The sequence below is a fragment of the Entelurus aequoreus genome, linkage group LG17 (genome assembly GCF_033978785.1).
Source record: "Entelurus aequoreus isolate RoL-2023_Sb linkage group LG17, RoL_Eaeq_v1.1, whole genome shotgun sequence".
Taxonomy (NCBI): domain Eukaryota; kingdom Metazoa; phylum Chordata; class Actinopteri; order Syngnathiformes; family Syngnathidae; genus Entelurus; species Entelurus aequoreus.
In genome coordinates this window covers 29,904,678-29,913,614 of record NC_084747.1, presented here as the reverse complement: position 1 = coordinate 29,913,614, position 8,937 = coordinate 29,904,678, and the positions used below count along the sequence as shown (strand labels likewise).

General features: G+C 44.8%; 1 protein-coding gene across 1 annotated transcript in view; it reads left to right on the top strand.

The window, feature by feature from the left end:
• Positions 1-1,354: 1,354 nt before the first annotated feature.
• The window catches only part of bco2l (beta-carotene 15, 15-dioxygenase 2, like), a 182,217-nt gene continuing 174,634 nt past the window's right edge, over positions 1,355-8,937 (top strand). The window contains exons 1-2 of the mRNA XM_062025453.1: positions 1,355-1,546; positions 1,643-1,693. The gene's annotated coding sequence lies outside the window, so the exon portion shown is untranslated. The remainder of the gene's footprint in view (positions 1,547-1,642; positions 1,694-8,937) is intronic.

Here is an 8,937-nt window from a genome sequence, read left to right as displayed (position 1 = left end):
CAAAATATTAGCCCAACTTTGATATGAAGGTGGAAATAGTTAATGTGTAGATGATCTACATTTCTGCCAGTGGGTGCGCGGTGTGTGTGTATTAGTGTTGTCCCGATACCAATATTTTGGTACCGGTACCAAAAGTATTTTGGTACTTTTCGGTTCTTTTCTCAATAAAGGGGACCACAAAAAATGTCATTATTGGCTTTATTTTAACCAAAAATCTTTGGGTACATTAAACACGTTTCTTATTGCAATTTTGTCCTTATAGTGAACATACAAGACAACTTGTCTTTTAGTAGTAAGTAAACAAACAAAGGATCCTAATTTAGCGGCTGACATATGCAGTAACATATAGTGTCATTTATCATTCTATTATTTTGTCAACATTATTAAGGACAAGTTGTAGAAAATAAATTATTAATCTACTTGTTCATTTACTGTTAATATCTGCTTACTTTCTGTTTCAACATGTTCTATCTACACTTCTGTTAAAATGTAACGATCACTTATTCTTCTCTCGTTTGATACTTTACATTAGTTTTGGATGATACCACGAATTTCGGTATCAATCCGATACCAAGTAGTTACAGGATCATACATTGGTCGTAGTCAAAGTCCTCATGTGTCCGGGGACATGTTTCCTGAGTTTATAAACATAATATAAATTTTAAAAAAAAAAGAAAGAAGATTTTGCGATGTTAAAAAATATTGATGTAATCATAGCAGTATCGACTAAATACGCTATTTAACGTGGTATCATTACAGTGAATGTTAGGTGTGGATCCAAAAATGGCGTTTGTTTATAGTGTAGCGTCCCGGAAGAGTTGGTGCTGCAGGGAATTCTGGGAATTTGTTCTGTAGAGTTTATGTTGTGTTGCGTTGCAAATATTCTTCCAAAATGTGTTTGTCGTTGTTGTTTAGTGTGGTTTCACTATATGGCACATATTTATGACAGTGTTGGCATTGTTCATACTGCCACCCCTAGTGTCACATGTATGGCTGTTGAGTAAGTATGCCCTTCATTCAATCTTGTGCGGTGTTATCAAAGTCATGAAAATGTACATTAAAATACCTGTATCCGTCCCAAGGAAATCATTGTTAGGTTTCTCCAATTACGGACTATCTGATTTGAGACTATTTAAGCACGCCAGAAGGTCTAACTTTGCCACATATTAACAACAAACAAACTGAATATCCAAAAGTTCGTGTAAAGGTTGAAAGTTGCCATCAATCCCATGTGGATGCTCGGCATTGTCCGTGGGTGCACATTTAGAAAATATGATGGCCAATGACAAAGCATGAACTTCCTGTTTTATTTTGAAAGGCAGTTTAAGACATTTCCGAACCGGCATGTGTGAAAATGAGGGCATTTAAAAGTAGTGGAATATGCGACAGCTATATTGCATTGTTTTCCAGAAAAACGTCACGTCATAAACATTACCCAGTGTAATGTTGGACAATGAATTTGCTTGGGATCCCTTAAAAAAAACAAACTATCCGTCGGCGTAATGAGCAGCAGCAGCTGATGTCAATTAGCATTTTGCTAATCAAAGTGAGTGCACATCTAGCGGTTTTACTTCTTCATTACACGTCAACACAAGTTTGTTTTTGCTTTTATGTCACTTCTTTTTATTCTCTTTCGGAACAGACAAGAGAACCGACTTCCAATTTGGCTGGAAATACAGCACCGCTGACAAAGGTAACCCTATTTCTTCTTCTTGTAGCTGTTTTACAGTGAGTGAGGAGGTCATTTTGTTCTGGGCCTCATGTTTGTTTACCTCCCAAGGCTGATATATGGACTATACAGTGAGGTATTTGCACACCCTGCAATTTTTCAAGTTCTCCCACTTAGAAATTAGGGAAAGGTCTGAAATGTTCATCATAGATGTATTTCCACTGTTAAAGTTAAAGTACCAATGATGGTCACACACATACACACACTAGGTGTGGCGAAATTATTCTCTGCATTTGACCCATCAACCTTGATCACCCCCTGGGAGGTGAGGGGAGCAGTGAGCAGCAGCGTTGGCCGCGCCCGGGAATCATTTTTGGTGATTGAACCCCCAATTCCAACCCTTGATGCTGAGTGCCAAGCAGGGAGGTAATGGGTCCCATTTTTTATAGTCTTTGGTATGACTCAGCCGGGGTTTGAACTCACAACCTACCGATCTCAGGGCGGACACTCTTAGAGAAATAATCTAAAAAGAAAAATCCGGAAATCACATTTTATGATTTATTTTTTTTAATCATTTATTTGTATGTTACTGGGGTTCATAAGTAGTAAGTTTGCACACATTAGAATCAGCAAGAATTATGACTTTCAAAGAGCTGTCAGTCTACCTTTTAAAAAGTCCACCTTTACCCTTTACACCTTTACAATCAAATGCAGATACTTTTTCTTTTTCGTATGCCTTCTGATCTCTCTCTCCCTCTCTCTCTCTCTCTATGTCCACTACTTGAAGTCCATACCCCCCCCCCGACCCCCCCCGACCTCCACACCCCTGATTGTAAATAATGTAAATCATTCAATGTGATTATCTTGTGTGATGACTGTATTATGATGATAGTATATATGATAGTATTTATCTGTATCATGAATCAATTTAAGTGGACCCCGACTTAAACAAGTTGAAAAACTTATTCGGGTGTTACCATTTAGTGGTCAATTGTACGGAATATGTACTTCACTGTGCAACCTACTAATAAAAGTCTCAATCAATCAATCAAAAACCCCACTACCCCATAGAGCTCATTAAAGTCACCTGTGCAGCCCACTGTCAGTCAAAGTCCAACTCCTACCATGGGCAAGACCAAAGAGCTGTCAAAAGAGGCCAGAGACAAAATTGTAGAGCTCCACAAAGCTGGAAAAGGCTATGGGACAATTGGGAAGCAGCTTGGTGAGAATAGATCAACTGTTGCAGCAATTGTTAGCACATGGAAGAGGCTAAACATGACTGCTAATCTACCTCGGACTGGGACTCCATGTAAGATCTCTCCTCGTGGGGTATCACTCATGATAAGACAAGTGAGGAATCAGCCCAGAACTACACGGCATGAGCTGGTGAATGACCTGAAGAGAGCTGGGACCACTGTTTCCAAGGCTACTATCAGTAGAACACTACGGCGTAGTGCTTTAAAATCATGCATCGCACAGAAGGTTCCGCTGCTTAAGTCAGCCCATGTCTAGGCCCGTCTGAAGTTTGCCAATGGCCATCTGGATGATCCAGAGGAGTCATGGGAGAAAGTCATGTGGTCAGATGGGACCAAAATACAACTTTTTGGTATAAACTCCACTCGTCGGGTTTGGAGGAAAAAGAAGGATGAGTATCATCCCAAGAACACCATTCCTACAGTGAAGCATGGGGGTGGAAGCATCATGCTTTGGGTGTGCTTTCAGCAAAGGGAGCAGGACGACTGCACTGTATTAAGGAGAGGATGAACGGGGCCATGTATTGAGAGATTTTGGCCAAAAACCTCCTTCCCTCAGTCAGAGCATTGAAGATGGGTGGTGGTTGGGTCTTCCAAGATGAAGCACACAGCCAGGATAAGCAAGGAGTGGCTCCATACCAAGCGTATCAAGGTTCTGGAGTGGCCTAGCCAGTCTCCAGATCTAAATCCAATAGAAAATCTTTGGAGGGAGCTGAAACTTTGTGTTGCTCGGCGACAGCCCCGAAACCTGACAGATCTAGAGAAGATTTGTGTGGAGGAGTGGGCCAAAATCCCTGTTGCCGTGTGTGCAAACCTGCTGAAGAACTATAGGAAACCTTTGACCTCTGTAATTGCATTCTGCACTAAATATTAACACTGATGTTCTCATGTGTGCAAATACTTATGAACCCCAGTAACATACAAATCCATCCATCCATCTTCTTCCGCTTATCCGAGGTCGGGTCGCGGGGGCAGCAGCCTAAGCAGGGAAGCCCAGACTTTCCTCTCCCCAGCCACTTCGTCCAGCTCCTCCCGGGGGATCCCGAGGCGTTCTCAGGCCAGCCGGGAGACATAGTCTTCCCAACGTGTCCTGGGTCTTCCCCGTGGCCTCCTACCGGTTGGACGTGCCCTAAACACCTCCCTAGGGAGGCGTTCGGGTGGCATCCTGACCAGATGCCCGAACCACCTCATCTGGCTCCTCTCGATGTGGAGGAGCAGTGGCTTTACTTTGAGCTCCTCCCGGATGGCAGAGCTTCTCACCCTGTCTCTAAGGGAGAGCCCCGCCACCCGGCGGAGGAAACTCATTTCGGCCGCCTGTACCCGTGATCTTGTCCTTTCGGTCATAACCCAAAGCTCACGACCATAGGTGAGGATGGGAACGTAGATCGACCGGTAAATTGAGAGCTTTGCCTTCCGGCTCAGCTCCTTCTTCACCACAACGGATCGATACAGCGTCCGCACTACCGAAGACGCCGCACCGATCCGCCTGTCGATCTCACGATCCACTCTTCCCCCTCTCGTGAACAAGACTCCTAGGTACTTGAACTCCTCCACTTGGGGCAGAGTCTCCTCCCCAACCCGGAGATGGCACTCCACCCTTTTCCGGGCGAGAACCATGGACTCGGACTTGGAGGTGCTGATTGTCATCCCAGTCGCTTCACACTCGGCTGCGAACCGATCCAGCGAGAGCTGAAGATCCTGGCCGGATGAAGCCATCAGGACCACATCATCCGCAAAAAGCAGAGACCTAATCCTGCACCCACCAAACCGGATCCCCTCAACGCCTTGACTGCGCCTAGAAATTCTGTCCATAAAAGTTATGAACAGAATCGGTGACAAAGGGCAGCCTTGGCGGAGTCCAACCCTCACTGGAAACGTGTCCGACTTATTGCCGGCAATGAGGACCAAGCTCTGACACTGATTGTACAGGGAGCGGACCGCCACAATCAGACAGTCCGATACCCCATACTCTCTGAGCACTCCCCACAGGACCTCCCGAGGGACACGGTCGAATGCCTTCTCCAAGTCCACAAAGCACATGTAGACTGGTTGGGCAAACTCCCATGCACCCTCAAGGATCCTGCCGAGAGTATAGAGCTGGTCCACAGTTCCACGACCAGGCAAGGCAAGGCAAGGCAACTTTATTTGTATAGCGCTTTTCATACACAAGGCAGACTCAAAGTGCTTCACAGACAACAAAGTGAAATGAAAGAAAATAAAAGCAAAATTAAAATGCAGACAATAAAAATAAAAACAGTGCAGACGTTAAAAGTTAAAAGATTAAAAGATTTAGCTGAAAGCTAAGGTGAACATAAAAGTCTTCAGTCTAGTTTTAAAAGTAGTGAGAGTTGGGGAGAGTCTGACATCTTCAGGAAGTTTATTCCAGCTATGTGTTGCATAGTGACTGAATGATGATCTCCCTTGATTTGAGTTTACTCTTGGAACCGCTAACAGATTGGTCTCAGAAGATCTTAGTGATCTAGAGGGCGTATATAGTGGGAGCATATCAGTGATATACTTGGGCCCTAGACCATGTAGTGATTTATATGTGAGCAGGAGGATTTTGAAATCTATTCTCTGATGTACAGGGAGCCAATGTAAGGATTTAAGAATTGGTGTAATGTGCTCACATTTTTTGGTCTTTGTTAGAACTCTAGCAGCAGCGTTCTGAACAAGCTGTAGCTGCCTGACAGTTTTTTTGGGAAGACCTGCAAGGAGACCATTACAATAGTCTAGCCTACTGGTAATAAAGGCATGTACAAGTTTTTCTAAGTCTTGAGCTGACATGAGCCCTCTAAGTCTTTTTACATTTTTGAGGTGATAGTAGGCCGATTTTGTTACTGATTTGATGTGACTGTCGAAATGTAAATCAGAATCTAAAATAACCCCAAGATTTCTGGCTTTATTTGAGGTTTTCAGGGACAGTGATTTAAGGTGTTGGATGACTTTAAACCTTTCTTTTTTTAGCACCAAAAACAATTATCTCAGTTTTATCTTCATTTAGTTGTAGGAAATTTTGGCACATCCAGTGTTTGACTTGCTCAATGCACTGGCACAGAAGATCTATGGGGCGATAGTCATTTGGTGATAGCGCTACATAGATTTGGGTGTCATCGGCATAGCAATGATGGTCAATGTTATTATTTTGCATGATTTGTCCTAGTGGGAGCATATAGATGTTAAATAAAGTCGGCCCCAAGATTGAACCTTGGGGGACTCCACACGTTACGTTGGTTGGTTCTGATACAAAGTCACCAATGGAAACAAAATAGTTCCTATCTTGTAGATATGACTTGAACCAGCTTAAAACTGTGCCTGAGATCCCCACCCAGTTTTCCAACCTGTCCAAAAGTATTGAGTGGTCGACAGTGTCAAATGCAGCACTGAGGTCCAAAAGCATTAATACTGAAGTTTTGCCAGAGTCTGTGTTTAGACGGATGTCATTTATAACTTTAAGAAGGGCCGTCTCTGTGCTATGAAGAGGTCGAAATCCTGACTGGAAGTTGTTGTGGCAGCCAGTAGAAGGACGAAAACCACACTGTTCCTCCTGAATCCGAGGTTCGACTATCCGGCGTAGCCTCCTCTCCAGTACACCCGAATAAACCTTACCGGGAAGGCTGAGAAGTGTGATACCACGATAGTTGGAACACACCCTCCGGTTCCTCTTCTTAAAGAGAGGAACCACCACCCCGGTCTGCCAATCCAGAGGTACCGCCCCCGATGTCCACGCGATGCTGCAGAGTCTTGTCAACAAAGACAGCCCCACAGCATCCAGAGCCTTAAGGAACTCCGGGCGGATCTCATCCACCCCCGGGGTCTTGCCACCGAGGAGCTTTTTAACTACCTCAGCAACCTCAGCCCCAGAAATAGGAGAGCCCACCACAGATTCCCCAGGCACTGCTTCCTCATAGGAAGACGTGTTGGTGGGATTGAAGGGGTCTTCGAAGTATTCCCTCCACCGACCCACAACATCCGCAGTCGAGGTCAGCAGAACACCATCCGCACCATACACGGTGTTGACAGTGCACTGCTTCACCCTCCTGAGGCGGCGGATGGTGGTCCAGAATCGCTTCGAAGCCGTCCGGAAGTCGTTTTCCATGGCTTCTCCAAACTCCTCCCATGTCCGAGTTTTTGCCTCCGCGACCGCCGAAGCCGCACACCACTTGGCCTGTCGGTACCTGTCCGCTGCCTCCGGAGTCCTATGAGCCAAAAGAACCCGATAGGACTCCTTCTTCAGCTTGACGGCATCCCTCACCGCCGGTGTCCACCAACGGGTTCTAGGATTACCGCCACGACAGGCACCAACTACCTTGCGGCCACAGCTCCAATCAGCCGCCTCGACAATAGAGCCGCGGAACATGGTCCACTCGGACTCAATGTCCAGCACCTCCCTCGTGACATGTTCAAAGTTCTTCCGGAGGTGGGAATTGAAACTCTCTCTGACAGGAGACTCTGCCAGACGTTCCCAGCAGACCCTCACAATGCGTTTGGGTCTGCCAGGTCTGTCCGGCATCCTCCCCCACCATTGCAGCCAACTCACTACCAGGTGGTGATCGGTAGAAAGCTCCGCCCCTCTCTTCACCCGAGTGTCCAAAACATGAGGCCGCAAATCCGATGACACAACTACAAAGTCGATCATGGAACTGCGGCCTAGGGTGTCCTGGTGCCAAGTGCACATATGGACACCCTTATGTTTGAACATGGTGTTCGTTATGGACAATCTGTGACGAGCACAAAAGTCCAATAACAAAACACCACTCGGGTTCAGATCCGGGCGGCCATTCTTCCCAATCACGCCTCTCCAGGTTTCACTGTCGTTGCCAACATGAGCGTTGAAGTCACCCAGTAGGACAAGGGAATCACCCGGGGGAGCACTTTCCAGTACTCCCTCCCTTGTTGAAGCCTGCACGTTGGAGTTCAACATACAAATCAAGCATTAAAAAATCTTACAATGTGATTTCCAGATTTTTGTTTTTAGATGATGTCTCTAACAGTGGAAATACATCTATGATGAACATTTCAGACCTTTCCCTAATTTCTAAGTGGGAGAACTTGAAAAATTACACGGTGTGCAAATACTTGTGGACCTCACTGTATATGGCAGTGTTTTTCAACCTGTTTGGAGCCAAGGCACATGTTTTTCATCGAAAAAATTCGGAGGCACACCACCAGCAGAAAACATAAACAAATGAAACTCAGCAGCCGATATTGACAATAAAAAGTTGCTCTCGCAATTGTTGGATATGACTTTAAACCATAACAGACCATGCATCACTATAGCTCTTGTCTCAAAGTACTGTCACGACCTGTCACATCACGCTGTGACTTATTTAGTGTTTTTTGGTGTTTTCCTGTGTGTAGTGTTTTAGCTCTTGTCGTTTGGTGGCTTTTCCTGTTTTGTTGGTATTTTCCTGTAGCAGTTTTATGTCTTCATTGAGCGCTATTCCCCGTACCTGCTTTGTTTTAGCAATCAAGACTATTTCAGTTGTTGCTATCCTTCTTTGTGGGGACATTGTCAATTGTCATGTCATGTTCGAATGTACTTTGTGGACGCTTTCTGCTCCACACGCTGTAAGTCTTCGCTGTCATCCAGCATTCTGTTTTTGTTTACTTTGTCGCCAGTTCAGTTTTAGTTCCGTTCTGCATAGCCATCCCTAAGCTTCAATGCCTTTTCTTAGCGGCACTCACCTTTTATTTATTTTTGGTTTAAGCATTAGATACCTTCTTACCTGCACACTGCCTCCCGGTGTCACCTGCATATTGTGATCACAACAAACCATCGTCTTCTCCGACATTTACAAAGCAATTAGCTACCTGCTACGGCACATCATTTGCGGATTATAATTACTGGTTTGTAAAAAAATAGTTTTTACTCAATTAGGTGAAATTACATACCGTAATCTCACGGCACATTACACAGTGGTCTTATCTTAACATTTCTCAAGTTTTCATGTTAACATACTAACTATTCCTTTTTATTGACTTACTTTGCAATACAAGGAACGTGACAATATT